A 16,820-nucleotide genomic window follows, 5' to 3' on the forward strand; every position below is an offset into this window, starting at 1 on the left:
ATGAGCTTGTCAGAAAATTGTTACCTCTGCAAAGGGCTCCTCTGCTCCTGCGGCAATGAAGAGCAGTTATAAAAGCCAGCGCAGGTCCCTGCTCTCTCATTCACTTCTCTGGCCTCCTTCTCCTTGGGAACCAGGTGAGTCCAAAGTTCTTTTTTTCTCTCTTCCAACGTGAGATCTCTCCTTGATGGACCTCTCATCTGATATTGGCTCTCTCCTGTCCTTTGGTTTGCATCTTCTTGTCACGAGAGAGGGAAGCAGGGAGAAGGTCTGCTTAAAGAGAATCTGAGATTTGGATGATGGGGCTTTTGGTTTAGATGTTAGGGGACACCGTCCTTGGGCCAGGCTGCTCCTTCTAGGGTGATGAAGACTGTGAGTCTCCTGCCTGAGCTTCCAGTTCCTTACTGAGTAGTGGCCTTGGCTCCTTTGTGACAGGATAACCAGGCTGCTCCTCACTCGACCTTGTGCTCTGCTTCCTCCCTTCTTCTCTCCCAGGTGCACCTCCAGCCCCAAGACATGTCCTGCTACAACCAGTGCCTGCCCTGCCGGCCCTGCGGCCCGACCCCACTGGCCAACAGCTGCAATGAGCCCTGTGTCAGGCAGTGCCAGAACTCCACCATCGTCATTGAACCTCCTGCTGTGGTGGTGACCCTGCCCGGCCCCATCCTCAGCTCCTTCCCTCAGAACACCGTGGTGGGATCCTCCACCTCCGCTGCTGTTGGCAGCATCCTCAGCTGTGATGGAGTGCCCATCACCTCTGGGTGCTGTGACCTCTCTGGCATTTCCAGCCGCTACTATGGCAGAAGGCCTCTCCTCTGATAAAGATGCTGGGAAAGCCCCAGGGAGACACCTTGAAGAACCCAGAACATGGTGCTGGGAAAAGGATTGAGATTTGGGATGTGTTTGCAGTACAGCTGAATGGCTTTGCCTTTCTCTGCTTTATCTTTTTTGCTTCCATTCCTCTGGACAGCAAGGTCCCACCAAGGCACACCTGGTGCAGAAATTCTCTCTCCTCTCCCTCTATGGGACAGGCAGACAGACATCATGCAAGAACTTCTCCACTTCTGCATAGTCGAGGACCACAGAGTCTAGGTGGCCACCAGGGCTCTATGGACTGGCGTTCCCCACCTGGAGTAACTTTGCTTTCTTCTTTTGACTCATTAAAATTCTGCTGCATTCAAACCTGCCCTCCATGTGGTCCTTCCCTTTGTGGACACTCTCCAAGCTGCCGATTGAGATAGGTGTTGCTCTGGGGTGGAAGTGGGTGAGGACTCAAGGAGACTCTTCTCCATTCACAAAGGAGTGGGAAGTTGGGACACACTCCAGTGGTTCCTGTTTGGAGCACCATCTCTTGGAGCTGAGGAAGACATCCCCGTCTGCTCTGCTGCCAGTGACCATCAGGCCTTGCCCTGCTGTCTCTGTGCTCACAGATGCCCAGAAAGGCTGGAGGCCCTTTTGGGGCAGGAGCCCCATGAGCTCTTGAGGAAAGGCGTTCCTCTTCTGTGGCTGAAGCTGCTCTAGGGTGGCAGGGGTGAGTGTGGGGCTCCAGAAGATGATTTGCTCTGCAGAATGGCAGGAGTGGTAAAGCAGGGAACAGCCCTTGGGGTGGCCCAGACCTGCTACTTCACCTTATTCTCCCCTCCACCACCCAATCCAGATGCCATGGCCAGCACATGTGGGCAGGAGTAGCCGGGAAAAGTCACCCATGTTGCTGCATGTGCCAAGGGTGGAAATAGGAGCTAAGGATGTGGGAGCTGAGGGCAGTGAGCAGAGATATGGGGACAGTGAAATGGTGTATTTCTGAGGGAGATCATATTGCTCTGATATAGAGCGTGCAGGAGAACGTGAAGATCAGCAAGAACGAGGTTACTCGGTGCACTTCCCAACAGAGCTGCATTGGTCTCAGTGGTCTTGACTGTTTCGTTGGTCCCTCCAGAGGTTTGTGCTCAGGAACTGACTGCCATTCTTGGGGATTATGTTACATGTTAATTTCAGCACTTTTTATCGGATGAAATATCTCTTGGGAGCTACCAGTCTTATATCCTTTTTCCTGCGTGAAAATCCAGATGTCTTAACATAAGTGTACAAGTGGAAGGATGGAAATCCCCCACCAATGTCCTCCATCAAGAGGGAGTTATGGCTCATGAAGCATATCTCAGAATGGCTGAAGGCCTAAAGCTTTGTAAGGGCATTTCACTTGCATCCCTGAAATCTTTTTTTCCTGGTCATACTATTAATAACCATCAACATCAGCAGCACATTTGGAACTTCCTAACCCTACTGCACTGAACCTTGTAATAAGCAGAAGGTGCCTCGGGTCCTTGCAATGAGGACAACATCTGCAATTGGCTTTGTAGAAGAGAGAGGGATGGTGTTTCTTCTGAGAGATGAATAAGCCCTTTGGCCAAAGCACTGCCAGAGCCCGGCTACTGGCTCTTGACATGACCTCTTGTTTGGCTGCACAAGTGAGGAGATCTTGGAAAGGTAGGAAAAGGGCACAGGATCCAGGCAGGTTTTATGCTTCAAACTAAGGGCACTGTTGCCAATTGGAAGTTCTCTTTTTGTGGTGATTTAAATCACGCTGGGGCTCTGCTGTGCAGAAGGCAGGCACTGAGCTGTCTCAGCCATGTATCCCATTTCACTGCTGCGGCCTCTTTCTATGGCCCGTGTGTCTTCCCCTACATGGGAGACCCCTCCAAAGGGTCATTGGGCAGAGCAGTGGCTCTTTTTCACACTGTTCTTATGCCCCTGCTCAACCCCTTGATTTACACCCCAAGGAAGAAGGATGGGAAATCTGCTCTGAGCAGGTTCAAGAGCTGGTATATCTTCACATGAAGTAAACAACTGGCAGGGTATGGTCACCCTAACCCAAAGACCACTGTACATCAACGACTCAGTGATCCGTGTACCCTGAAGAGGCCCTGGCCTCTGCTCTGCTGTGCTCCATGCAGAGCTTGGCCTTCAGAGCTGTGTGTTGCTGCCCAAACCCCTTGACAAGAGGACAAATTCATCCACCTGACTGTGTCTGATGAGCTTTAGATGGCTCCTGCTCGATGCCAGCGATTACACTACATGGGTGTCCTTGCCTGTGTCTAAATATACAGCACGAGGTTCAGATGGGAACATCGCTTCTGTTTGACAGCAGAAAGGATGAATAGAGGTGTTTTATTTTATGAAAATCCTCTAAAAGCGTGACGGAGCAAAATGGGGTAACCCTTTCCTGTACAGCACCTGCGTGGTGAGCTGTGCCCTGATTGGAGATAGACAGCACATAGCTTAGGGCGCCAGGCTTCTGTAGGATGTAGGATCATCTCTACTGCCTTCTCTTTCTTCAGAGCCTTAGTCTAAGAAATAGCATTTTAAGCCATACTTGACAGAGTCTGAGGGACTTTAATCCACAAATAAAAATGAACTCACAGCTCCTGGTGCAAAACACTTGTTGGAGTCATCAGGTCCCAGTGGGAAATGCCTTTGCAGAGAAAGGACAGTGAAGAAGAGAGGGACTGAATGCCTGGCTGGCCCCACACACAGTCATGGGGGGCAGTGACAAGACACTTGGCCCAGGTGATTTTCCGGTGAATTGGGAAAGTGAGGAGGAATTTGCTGGATGTCCCAGCCCACCTGAAGTATTAACTTGTTTCACAGAATGCGGGGTAGAGCAAAGGGAAGGAAAACTCGTGCTGCGTTTGGTTGTTACTGCCGTGCTGGAAATAGACGTGGGGATGTTTGGAGCTGAAGCAGCGGCCCCACGTGAGATGCAGGCGCAGCAGCTCAAAGGTGTCTGGGCAGCAAATAGTAAGAGGGAGAAGGGGGAGGGGTTGCACATGGTGGCATTCCTCCTTCCCTGCAACCAAGCCCAGGGAAAGGGCATCCACTCTTCAGTGTGGGGACAGGGGTGGGAACAGGGACAGGCATAGGTGGGAATGAACCCTTATGTTCTGCTTGTAACACTGTGGGGCCAGCGTAATTAGCAATGGGTTATAGCTCTGCTGGATAATGGGTGATTCAGAAAATGAATGGTTAAAGGTTGTTAGTGTGAATTTAGTACAGCCTGGGAAAGAACAAAGCTCGGAGCCCAGCATTCCAAGATAAAGAAATGGCCTTGTGTATAAGATAGCGGGAGCAGCCTGCATGCTAAGGAGGGACCCAACTGTCTGGGAAAGGTGTCCATCTGGTCGGGACTAGTTTTGCGGTTTGGGATCCGACCAACCCAGCATTCTGGGACAAAGGTGAAGGTACACCGTGAAGAAGACCGCGAGCCTTCCTCCAGAAGACCCCGGCCCACGACCACCAGGTGATAGTACGCATGCGGCAAGGGGAGGAGACTTATGATAATGAGTTCCTAGAAATAATTAGAATAGTAATGCCTTTTCTTAGAATCAATTATAATAACCCAGCCCACATTAATGAATATGTATGCTTTTCATCATAAATAGATGCTTGTTTTACAAACTGGTGTGCAAGTTTGGAGGAGAAATCCCCCTTGCACCCAGTGCCACAATAAACATACCTGCTTTATAACTCTCTGCGAGTTGTAAGGTTTGTTTCCGCGTGTCATGGGGCAGAAGTAATTTCATGGAAATCTGCCCTATCACCCCAGGAATAAAGTGATGAATGTGAACAAAATCAGGGTGAGGGGGTTGCTGAAGAACTGTCTAGAAAGGTCTTTCTAACCTTGCAGTTTGGTTGGAGTTAGGAGGGTATGCACCACCTACAGGTTGAGGTGGGCTCTGAGAGTGCCCCAATATATATCCCAAACCATGATCCATGAGCAGGAAAGACGTTTAATAGTGACGTGCGGAAAATAGACTCCACAACTTCTAAAGTTATAAAGTTGTAAAGTAGGTATGCTTATTCAGCGCCGGGCAGCACAGGGGGGTGATCCCACCAAACTGTGCACGCCCTCAAAACCCAAAAGCCCTATCTTTATGCTACTAACTTATATATATTCAATATATGTTGCAAGACGCCTATACATATGTATGTCCTGTCCCGCTTTGTATTAAAATCAGTCTCTCAAGGCCATTTCCATACTCTCCGCCCCTTTGCATCTGCGCAGGCCTCAGATGCCTTTTATATCAGTGGCAACCCTTCCGCTCTGATCTATATACGTACAACAGCTGGTGTTAATTACAGTGCAAACCCCTCCCTGTGAAGCCAGTAATAGATCTAAAGCCATACGGTTCTGTAAAGCTACCTACGGCAGGCTAGAGGTTTCTTTCTGAAGGGTTATGATAGTATCCAAGGTTTTATTCTCAATTCCCTCAATCACTGTTGATATGTTTACTATTGCTTTTTCAAGCTCCCTGACTCCAAGCCAAGGAAAAACCAACGCATAAAGCTTTGATAACCAGTTGAGCGTTCCACAAGGGGATTAGCAGGTGGGGAAGCGCTTCGTCTTTTTTGCACCCTCCCTTTCTTTCGCTGGTCTCCTTCAATAAAAGTAAAGTTAGGGACTAGAGCTCCCAGTGTACACGCTCCCTGCCACCCCAAGGGTAGGACTTTCCAGGCCGCGTTCCCACATATCCAATACCACCCTGAACCCAAGGGTACCGGTAAACCAGTAAAATGATGCCTTCAGAATTGACGGTCTACCTGTGTCATATTCAGCAAGGCCTTTAGATCACAGTTCATGTAATTTCCAACAGGTGAGCTGTCTCCCGCACTTACTAAACACCTATCTTTTACATCGGATCTTGCTATAGGGCTAACATCTAGCTTCCATCCCCACCTAGTGGGAGAGTCTTTCCTTAGTGTGGTGTTTCGCCAATACTCAGGGCTTGTCCATGAGACATTAAGGGGTAGTGGTACCCCTATCAAGGGAGTTCCCTGCTTGGAATCTCTTGGCAATTGTGTGCAGACCCAACAACTTGTTTTGTTTGCAATTCATATAACACTCTGGGTCAACTGTATGTAAGAATTTCCCTGCCACCCCACTACCTGATCCATCTGGAACAGACATAGCACCAGGCGCAATCCACCCAACATATTACCGCTGTAATCTGAGCTTTAACAGTCCACTAACTTCAGACATCCAAACCCCGCGGGGGGCTTTCTTCACTCACGTGTGATGTATCCAGGCACTCTGTTCTTTGATACGGACGGCGGTGAATGTGGTCAGGAGGACTTGGTATGGTCCTTCCCACTGTGGCTCCAGGGTCTTTTCTGTGAGGGATTTTACATAAACATAGTCTCCAGGTTGTATGTTATGAACAGGCCCATCTAGGCCTCTACCGCGGGTTCCAGTTACATACTTTCCAATTTTACTGAGTTGTTTGCTTAATGCCACCATATAGGAGGTCATGACTTCCTTTCCAACCTGTGTGGACATTCCTCTCTGTACCCCATAAGGTCTTCCATACAGAATTTCAAAGGGACTTAGTCCTTCTCTTGCTCTTGGCCTAGTTCGTATCTGCAAAAGAACCAAGGGAAGGGACTGGGGCCAGGTCAAATTAGCTTCTTGCCCTAATTTCACAATTTGCTGTTTAATTAGGTGGTTCATTTTTTCTACTTGGCCGCTCGACTGGGGGCGATATGGGGTATGAAGTTGCCAATCTATACCCAGATGCCTGCTAATTTGTTGTACTACTTTTGAAACAAAATGTGGCCCACTATCCGAGGATATAGTTGCCGGAACCCCAAAACGTGGAATTATTTCTTGTATTAACACCCTGGTCACCTCTCGAGCTTTGGCGGTTCTGGTGGTTTCTGGTTGGCCTCTGGCCAACCTGAAAAGGTATCCATTAGCACCAATAAATATCGATACCCCCCTTTTCTGGGGAGTTCCGAAAAGTCAATCTGCCACTGTTGCCCGGGCCCATTACCCTTCCCAATTTGGCCCATTTCTGGTTTGAGGATATTCTTGGGATTAGTCTGGAGGCAGAGGTCACATTGCCAAGTCACTTGTCTCACTGTTATATATAAATTTCTAGCTGTGATTTCTCTGACTAGGTGTTTATATAGGGCCTCTGCTCCCCAATGTCTCTTTCTGTGTTCCTCCTTTACCAGGGACCATATTAGGTAGGAAGGAACAATTAATTTCCCTTGTGGGGTGTGGGCCCACCCATCCTGATTAAATGACCCTCCTAGATCCGTAATAAGTTTCTGGTCTTCTTTGGTGTACTCTGGCTTACCTTCTAAGGAGATTCGCCCATCAGGGATCAAGGCCCCTTCCGTTTTTACCTTTTTTCTGGCTGCCTGTTTTGCCTCCCTGTCCACCAGCTCATTTCCTTTTTCCACCTCCGAGTTCACCTTCTGGTGCGCCTTGATATGCATAATCGCCACTTTCTCCGGGAGCTGTACTGCTTCCAACAGTCTCAGGATCTCCTCTGCGTGCTTAATGTTTTTCCTTTGCGAGCTCAATAATCCTCTCTCCTTCCAGATAACTCCATGCGCGTGCACAACTCCGAAGGCATATTTTGAATCTGTATAAAGGTTGACAGCTTTGCCTTGGGCCAACTCCAGAGCACGGGTCAGAGCAATTATTTCCACTTTCTGCGCAGAAGTGTTTATGGGTAAAGGTCCTGATTCTATTATTCCCTGACTGGTAGTAATGACATATCCGGCGTGTCTCTCGCCACTTAGGACATAGCTGCTTCCATCTGTGAACCAGTTTTCTGCATCGTCTATAGGGCTATCTTTCAAATCCAGGCGTCTCGAATATGTTGCCTCAATAGTCTCTAGGCAGTCATGGTGGACTGGTTCTCCCATGTTTCCTTCAAGGAAAGAGGCTGGATTGACAAGATTAGTGACTAAAATTTCTACATCATCTTGTTCTACCATTATAGCTTGATATTTCAAGAATCTTTGTGGAGAAAGCCAATATCCACCTTTAGCTTCCAATACTGCAGATACCGTATGGGATACCGATACAGTTATTTTCTGGCCTAGAGTGAATTTTTGGGCCTCCTGTATATTTAACACTACTGCTGCAACGGCTTGCAAGCACCCAGACCATCCCTTCACAGTTGTATCCAATTGTTTGGAGAAATATTCCACTGCTCAAAGATATGGGCCTAGGTCCTGCGCCAAGATTCCTAGAGCAATCCCTTTTTTTTTGTGAGAAGAAAAGGAAAAATGGTTTACTCACATCTGGCAATCCTAGGGCTGGGGCTGACATTAGGGCTTTCTTCAGTGACTCGAAGGCCTTCTCGGAGTCATCATCCCACTCAAGGAACTTCTGGTCCGTGGTGGTTAACGCATATAAAGGTCTAACAAGCAGTCCATAATTACAAATCCACAACCAGCACCACCCAGTCATTCCCAGAAAGGTCTGCAATTCCTTCACCGTTCTGGGTTTTGGAGTTTGGCATATGGCCTCTTTACAGGCCCTCCCCAAGGTTCTATCTCCAGCACTGATTTCATACCCCAAATAAATTACCTTTTGTTGTATAACTTGTGCCCTTTTCTGGGATACTTGATACCCCTGGAGCCCCAAAAAGTTGAGGAGGCTTACTGTCCAGGCCATGCATGCATCTTTTGTCTTTGTAGCAATTAGGATGTCATCCACATATTGTAGCAGCTTCCCTTCTTCTGGTGGCTGCTCCCAAGATTCTAGATCTTTTGCAAGTTGATTGCCGAATATGGTTGGGCTGTTTTTATATCCTTGCGGCAACACTGTCCAGGTAAGCTGAGTCTTACGCCCGCTCGTGGGGTTTTCCCACTCAAACGCAAATAACTTTTGGCTGGTTTGGTGAAGAGGGAGGCAAAAGAAGGCATCCTTCAAATCTAAAACGGTAAACCAAGTTAGCTCGGGGGTTAGTGTGGTAAGCAAAGTATATGGATTGGCCACCACTGGGTACAGGTCCTCTGTACCTCATCTTGTTCACTGCTTGCAGGTCCTGTACTATCCGATATGAACCATTGGGTTTCTGAACTGGCAATATAGGAGTATTGAAGTTGGACTCACATTCTCTCAATATCCCTAGCTGGAGGAATTTTTATATGGTCAGTCGGATTCCTTCCCTATCCTCTCTTTTTAGAGGGTATTGTTTGATTTTTACTGGCTGATATCCTTCCTTGAGCTGTACTTTAACAGGGAGTGCATTCTTAGCCTTCCCAGGCACATCTGTGGCCCATACCCCAGGATAAACTTGGTTAATAACTTCTTCATTGATCTTTCCCTCTGCGGAGAGGTTGGTCAATGATAAGCTCATTATCTGAATATACTGTTGATCCTTTACCTCCAGTGTAACCTCCCCCTTCTCGAATTTTATAACCGCTCCCAACTGTTCCAACAGATCCCTTCCCAAAAGTGCTTTGGGAGAATTTGGCATGTATAGGAAGCTATGAATACCCCACTGTGTCCCCATTTTATACTTAAGAGGTTTGCAAAAATATGCCTTTTCACTTTGGCCAGTTGCTCCCTTGACCATAATGTACTCATTCCCCAAGGGGGTTAAAGCTTGATTCAGAACTGAATATGTTGCTCCCGTATCCACCAAAAATTCCACCTCTTTTTGCTCGTTCCCTAACTTTATTGCAACCAAGGGATCCGCTAGGGTAGACTTCCCAGGTTCCCGTCAATCTTCTTTCATGTGGACTACCACTCTCCCCTGCCCACTAACTCGTCCCTTGTTCTTACTTTTGGGACATTCTCCTTTCCAATGACCATACCCCTTGCACAAAGCGCATTGGTCCCTGCCTAGCCGGGGTGGCCCCCGTCTGGCCTTTCGATCTCCCTCTTCTCTAGTAATAGCCACTATCCTTCTCTGGCCTTTTTTACTTTTCCTCCCAGTTGCTAAACACTCTCCAAGCTTCATCAAGCAGTACCTCTAAATTCCTGCTCTCATTCGGCCGCAGTTTCTGGAGTTTATGCCTAATATCTCCCGTTGACTGCCCCAAAAACAACGACACCAGCTGCTGGATCCCCACCTCTGACCCGGGATCCAAGGGTGTACTGTGGCGCATTACATCCCTTAGCCGGTCTAAAAATTCAGATGGTGATTCTGAGGGCCCTTGTTTGATAGCGTACAGAGCTGACCAACTGATAGTTTTCGGGATAGCTCTTTCCATGCCCTTCAGAATCCATCCCTGATAGGCCTGCAGCTGATCCATATGCACAGATCGGTTCAGGTCCCACTTCGGATCCTGTAGTGGGAAATATTCTTTCACATCTTCTCCCGCTGTTTTATAATGGTCTTCCACTAAATTTCCAGCTACTTTCAGGATCAGTTGTTTTCCGGTTTCAGTCATATATTCCAGCAATAATTGTATGTCGTTCCAATCCGGGTTGTGTTGCTTTATAATGAACTGGAAATGTCTAGCCACAACTATGGGATCATTCCTATACTCCCTAGCTATTCTCTTCCATGCTTCTAAATCGGTGGTGGAAAACAGAACTTTAATCAATCTCGTTCCTCCCTCAGGTCCCACCGCTTCCCGAAGGGGTGCCTGTAGGACTGTTGATTTCCCCAAGTTCGGGAGACTATAGGGCTGTTGCGGGGAGAGGCTCTATCTGATTCCCCATCTCTTTCTCCATCTCTTTCTCGGTTACGAGGGGGGGGGGGTTAAGTAGGTCACTAAGATCTTGTTCGGACCCCTGGTGTATTTTCCCCATCTTTATACACCGCTGCCCTATGCTACAGGCAGAACAGCACCACCACAGTTTACCTCCCAATTCCTTGTTATTCTCCCGTTCAAGCGCAAGTACCGTGGGTTCTTGCGGCGGTACCAACCCACAGTCTCTTTGCCACTCCGGATGATTTTGGAGCGTAAAGAACATGTCTGCATAGCTCACCTCATCCCACTTTCCTTCCCTTCTTAGGAAGAGCATAAGTTGTAGTATGGTGTTATAATCCAGGGTCCCATTAAACGGCCACTTAGCCCTGTCCTCTAACTTATACGGGGGCCACCACTGATTACAATATTTATGAGGGTCCTTTTATTCTCCGTCCCTCGGGTCCCAGCAATGTCTTTCCAGTGCGCAAGTATACACCCCAGAGGGCTCTTTCTCAGGATACCCCCTTGACTATTGCCCATCACCAATCTCTCTCCCTTTTCTCAGTTTCCACCCAAACTTATGTCTGCAGAGTTCCTTCGTCTTCTCCCAGTCCCCCTCCCACACATCCCAGGTGTCTGGGACTAGGCTCCCTTTACCGCACGCTAGCCCTATTATTTTGGGAGCTTCCTGGTCTTTCTTCCAATAATTAAGTTCAGGGGACTGGCACTTAGGGCATTCCACCCTCCGTCTCCTTGACCGACAATACCACCTCCTTCTACAACTTTTACACTCCAGTAATACCCAACTCAAATGCCAGTTCCCGATTGACTTATGTGCGAGAGTTATTCCACACGCAAGGCAAGGGATCACCCTGACATAGCCATCGACCCAGGGGTTCAAGTCTGAAATGTCAGGCAGGTTATCTACAACAGGCTGCTCCCAGTCTAAAGTCATTATTTGATTGGTTGGGGTTAAATATACTCCTTTCAATAAGATTTTATCTTCCCCCCCCCTTACCCAACCCCCTCCTTCGTTAAGATATTCCCAAGGTTCAAGCCCAAACCATTTGAGGAAGAATTTTCTCTATTCCGCCAGTGTAAATCAGGCGCTTCAAATGCTTCGTTCGTCTCCGGCCGGCCTCCTCACGGAGAACACGGAACCGCAGATCAGAACTCCACACTTGCTTCACAGCTCTGCTGCATCTCACACATGCACACACTTCATATATACATACTTCTCAAACATACATGGCCGGCAAAACTTAAGTCTATTTGTTACTTGGATTATAATATGAGGCCCGCTTACCCTTCTCCTGCTTCTTATACAATCATTAGCAGGTCCGTCCTGGCTCCCTTAAACGAGATGCAGCGGCAACCTCGGATTCGCTCAAATTGACCCTCAAACCGTTAATGACTGCTCTATCAGTCAGCAAAGCAAATCCCCTTACCAAATATCAAATTGGGTACCCTCCCAAACGGGGACTATGCCGTACGCCAGATGTCTCTGTGCGATTTACCAGCAGCCCTGGCCATGGCCCCCCTTAAACATATTGTTTGTCTGCAGCTTCAGAAGGTCGTTGTCTACTCCCACGGTGAGCAGCTGGGAGTGGAGGCTCCTCCGAGGAAAGTACTCGGGGCGCGCCTAGGGGCGTCCTCTCTGCAGTTGATCCCGCAGCTGATTAGAGTTCCTCCTGGCTGGCTCGCCAAATTGACATTCGGAAAATAGACTCCACAACTTCTAAAGTTATAAAGTTGTAAAGTAGGTATGCTTATTCAGCGCCGGGCAGCACAGGGGGGTGATCCCACCAAACTGTGCACGCCCTCAAAACCCAAAAGCTCTATCTTTATGCTACTAACTTATATATATTCAATATATGTTGCAAGACGCCTATACATATGTATGTCCTGTCCCGCTTTGTATTAAAATCAGTCTCTCAAGGCCATTTCCATACTCTCCGCCCCTTTGCATCTGCGCAGTGCCTCCTGGTGGTGGTCGCCGGGGGTCCCCATGATGAAGTAAGGAGACTCCTCTTGGTCACCGCTAGTAACCTTTCTTGTTCGCGCAGGCTTAGATCTTCATTGGGATTCAGCCAAACCGCAAACTAGTTTTAGTCGGTTTGGCTGTTCTTGACTTGTAGCGCTTACCTCTTGATTCTTCTCTTGGCCAACATCCTCTTTGTTTCCCTTCTGATATATTGCCATAAGCATTAACCTATTGACCTAACATCCTATTAATATATAACTGCTATTGCTGACCTACTAGCCTGTTTCCTTGGCTCAATAGCCAGTGGGGGAAAATATTCCTTCCGTATCTGCTCAGTTCGCACTGGGGAGGATTGTATCCTCCACATTGTGCGGGTCCCTCCCTCCAGGGCTGCAGATTCAGAGCAGGACTGGCTGCTCCAGGACATGCTGACACCTCCCCAACCAGTAAAACATGGTTAGAAGCTGGGGTTGTCCAGCAGACACATTTGCCGTTCAAGAACCTTGTTTGGCCTGGGAAGAAAGTGGCTCTGCCAGACCCGGGGGGGGCAGCTTCTGGTGTCTCCTCACAGAAGCCAGCCCTGCAGACCCTGCACTAGCAAAGCCTTGCCAGGTCAACCAAGTACACTCTCCTTACTCTTGCATTATTATGTGCAACATGGGTTTTCCATTAGGAACCTTGGCTGCAAGAGAAACTCAGCCAGCTCATGGTGACAGAGGAGGCTGCAGGCAGCTCCCTCTTGCTCCAGGCAGTGACACCACCTGCATTGCCTGGAAAACACAAGAGGAAAAAAAGGCCAGCACGTCCCTTAAAAATGGGGAAAATATCAAAAGGATGCATGAGCATTCCCAGGGCAGCCAAACCATGTGTTCAGCTGCTCTGTAAATTAATGTTGCTCCTACATTTCTCTGCCTTTTGAAGAGAGTGTTTACCTTCAACTGGGTCTAGAGACAGGTTCACTCCTCCATCCTTTCTGATGTCCCAGCCTCAGTGTCTGTAGCCTGAGGGGAGGCTGGCTTGTCCCAGGCACACACCCTTCTGCTGCCACATGAGTGTGTCACTGTGGCACCGCTCCCTTTGCAAGGGCAGGGGCTGGTTCCAGACCCTTGAGGACATCAACAAGGTCAGGTGGGAGTTTCCAATGCTGCAGGATTTTCTTTTCCTTCTAATATGGGAATTCTTTGGGGGGTTGCAGCAATGGGGATGTTCTCTAGTTTTTATATTATCCTTCACAGACAGACCTGAGACGCGGAGACACTCTGTGTCTGGGAAGGCCATGACAGCTTCGGCTCCACTGTGGTTTCTCTCTGTCCTACAGTGAGACAGCAGCTGACTGAACCACTGCCAAACCCTTGAGCTCAGCTAAAACTGATGGGACTGGCCAGTGACTGATTCCTTCCTTACCTGTAGGGTCTGAAGGACTTGCCAAGAGCTCTCTAGAGGGGCTGAGAGCTGGTGTCAGGAGTCCATGTTCTCAGTGGGGTGTGTGCATGATCGTGCTCATGTACATTTTCCTCTGGCTGTGCTCATGTCTGTGGGGAGGCTCAGGGATGTGGTAGGCCTGAGGAGAAGCCGTACCAGTAAAATCTGAGGAGAAATAGGCTTTCAGCACGTCAGCCTTTTCTGTGTCATTTGTCACTGGGACTCCATCCTCACCAAGCAATAAGTCCACCTATACTTAGCCTTCCAAGCACCCCCATCCCATGGTTAAACACCATCTCCATGGCCAAGGAACTTGAGGACAGATGGATGTCAGGGAGAAAGCTTATGTGTGGGTGAAGGGGCTGAAGCTGGGCACATTACTCTCCTCAGCTGCATCTCCCCCTCACACCAAGCACAGATCAGTCTCCCCTCAACCACATTGAAGCCTTGGACACGGGATTTGCAGAAGATGCCCCTGACAAATCCAACACAGTTTTAGGTTCTGGACAGTGTAGACAGCTGTGGTCATCAGTGGAGGTCTCACTCTGGGGTACCTGCTATTTTAAGCTGAGGGCATTTACAAGCCTGGTTTGGCGTCTTTATGGTGTAGCCTCCAAAGGGCCTGCCCCAAGTCAGGTTTCTTGGACTCTTTTCATTGTCAAAGACCCTGGGTCTAGATGCAGCTGTGCAAGTCACGCTGGCATGTGCTTCACAGCAGCACAGGCTGGGGAGGAAGGGGTCCAACCTCACCACAGCTCCAGGTGCCCTTGCTGGGCAGGCTGAGCTCAGAGCTCCATGCAAGCAGCGGCAGGGAGGGAACCGCTCCTCAGAGCACCCCCACCTTTTTGTGCTCTGCTGCCAGCTGTGGGCACCAGTGTGGGCTCAGTGCACAGAAATAGGTTCCGCTGTCCTGGAGTTTGGTGTTCTGCACATGCAGAAACACCTGGGAGGTCTCCACAGACATTACAGAGAAGAACCTCCCTGAATCCACCTGAGGTTTCCCTTTGTACACCCAGAGCAGCATCTGAGGGGACTGGCTCTGGTGCTGCTGGTACCAGAAGATGGAGGGATTGGAATAGCTGGTGGAGAAATTGCAATGCAGAGTTGCGTTGTGTCCTGCCTGGATGGTCATTTCTGGTGGGAACTGGAGCACAGAGTCCTTTTGGGCATGACCTGTCAAACCAGAAAGGGCTTTCAGCTTTGCTTGCCTGTGGACCTGTCTGTCTGTCACTTCATCATCTTGCTCACTGTCCCCACTTTCCGTCTCACTTTTCCCAGTCTCTGAAATGCCGAGCTGTCTGTCCCTGCACACTTCTTTCTGCTGGTCCTTCTTTATGACCATCCCTAGAGAGACTGGTAGCACTGGATCCAAAACATCTGGCAGAGAAGCTGCTGTGTGCTGCATCGCTCCCTTTTTTTTCAGGCTTAATGTGTATTAACAGATCCCTCAAGAATTGTCAGTACCTGCATATTTAGGGTGATGCCTTCTTCCTCCTCTTATGCCCATTAATCCTGACAGATCCCACATTATTTACCATGCCCGTCTGCAGCACCGGATCTCCCTACAGAAACTCTCCCAGATTCCCCAGGGAATCAGAACTCATGTCTCTTTCATTCCACCACCAGCCACAGAAACTCTTGCCTCATGCTCCCCAGCCTGAAAGTCACATCTCACCAAAGTCAGCCAGTTCCACCAGCGCTGCCAGGAAAATCAGGACCATGTCACGCTCTCCCTTCATGCAGTGCCCAGGAACCTGCCAGCATGAAGGACCTGATGCTTGCACCTCTTCTTCAGCCTCTGCCAGATCAAAGAGGCCTCCAAAGCACAGCCCAGAGGGAGGAGCAAAAGTCCCTCCCTGCTTCTCCAGGCAGGCCTCTTTGAGTCTGTCCCCCAACCTCTACCACAGGAAGGCTCGAGAGAGAGAGAACAGACTCATGGTTTAAGTACTGTCCGTGAAAAAGACAGGCATGCCTCAAGAACTTCTCCTGACACCCACCACCTAGCCAGCTGCACAGGCCAGCACACAGCTCTGCAGGAGATGAAGAAGGAACCCCTGCATGCACCCATGTCCACCCTGTCCCTGGGACGGTCAGGATGGAGAGAGGACCAGGCACACACTGAAGTGCCTGCACCCAGGTGTCACACACTCTCTCCCTTCTCCTCTGGCCATAGAGGAGGAACGTGAAGAGAAACATCTCTGTGAAGAGCATCTGCTGCAGAAACCAGCCACACAGGGACAGACACACTCCCTCACTTTAGTAGGGGAGGACACAGCAACACAGCTCTCTGTTTTACAGGCAGTCACTCTTTGTCCCTTCCCCTCCCCACAGAACCCACAGCCTCCAGCTGCTTGTTCCACTCTGGGCTCCAGAAGCTCAGGATCCCGCAAGCAAAAGGGCTACTTGGCTTTCTTGTCTTCTGGTGTCTGCTGCCTGGAACAGGGCTCCTCTTCCCCTTCTCACCCAGGGCCTTTCTCACACAGTTGGCAGAGACTGCAGGAGGCAGGTTATTGGCACAGCAGCCCCCATTCACTACCTCGCTCCCACAAGGCCTTCAGAGTCCTGTTGTCCAGTTGAGGACATGTCAGAAGGACGGTGGGCTGCCCTCTGCTCTCCAGTGACTGCAGACCTTCAAGGAATTCCCCTGGAATACAAATATGGCTGCCACAACAGGCCCCAGCTGAGGCAGGGAAGAGGCTGAGCCTTTCGTCTCTGCCCCGGAACCCTGTGAACATGGACTGTCACTGCTGTCTCAGCTCCTACAACCACACATGCCTCTCTGGGGACTGGCTGGGCCCACGACACCACGACAAGAGGCGTCTTTCCAGCTCTCACCACGGACCTTCATCCCCACACGGCAACTTAGCAGATCTCTTTGTGGCTCCCTCCTCAGGTCTGAACTTGAGGCTCAGATGTGTCTTTCAACCAGTGCCCAGCTCAAGCTTCTCTCCCATCTCCTGGACTTCCCTTCAACACC

General features: G+C 49.4%; 1 pseudogene; it reads left to right on the forward strand.

Annotated features, from left to right (window-relative positions):
* LOC141474807 (feather keratin Cos2-3-like) overlaps positions 1-16,820 on the forward strand; it is a 25,085-nt pseudogene continuing 8,265 nt past the window's right edge.

The sequence above is a fragment of the Numenius arquata genome, chromosome 23 (assembly GCF_964106895.1).
Source record: "Numenius arquata chromosome 23, bNumArq3.hap1.1, whole genome shotgun sequence".
Lineage (NCBI taxonomy): Eukaryota > Metazoa > Chordata > Aves > Charadriiformes > Scolopacidae > Numenius > Numenius arquata.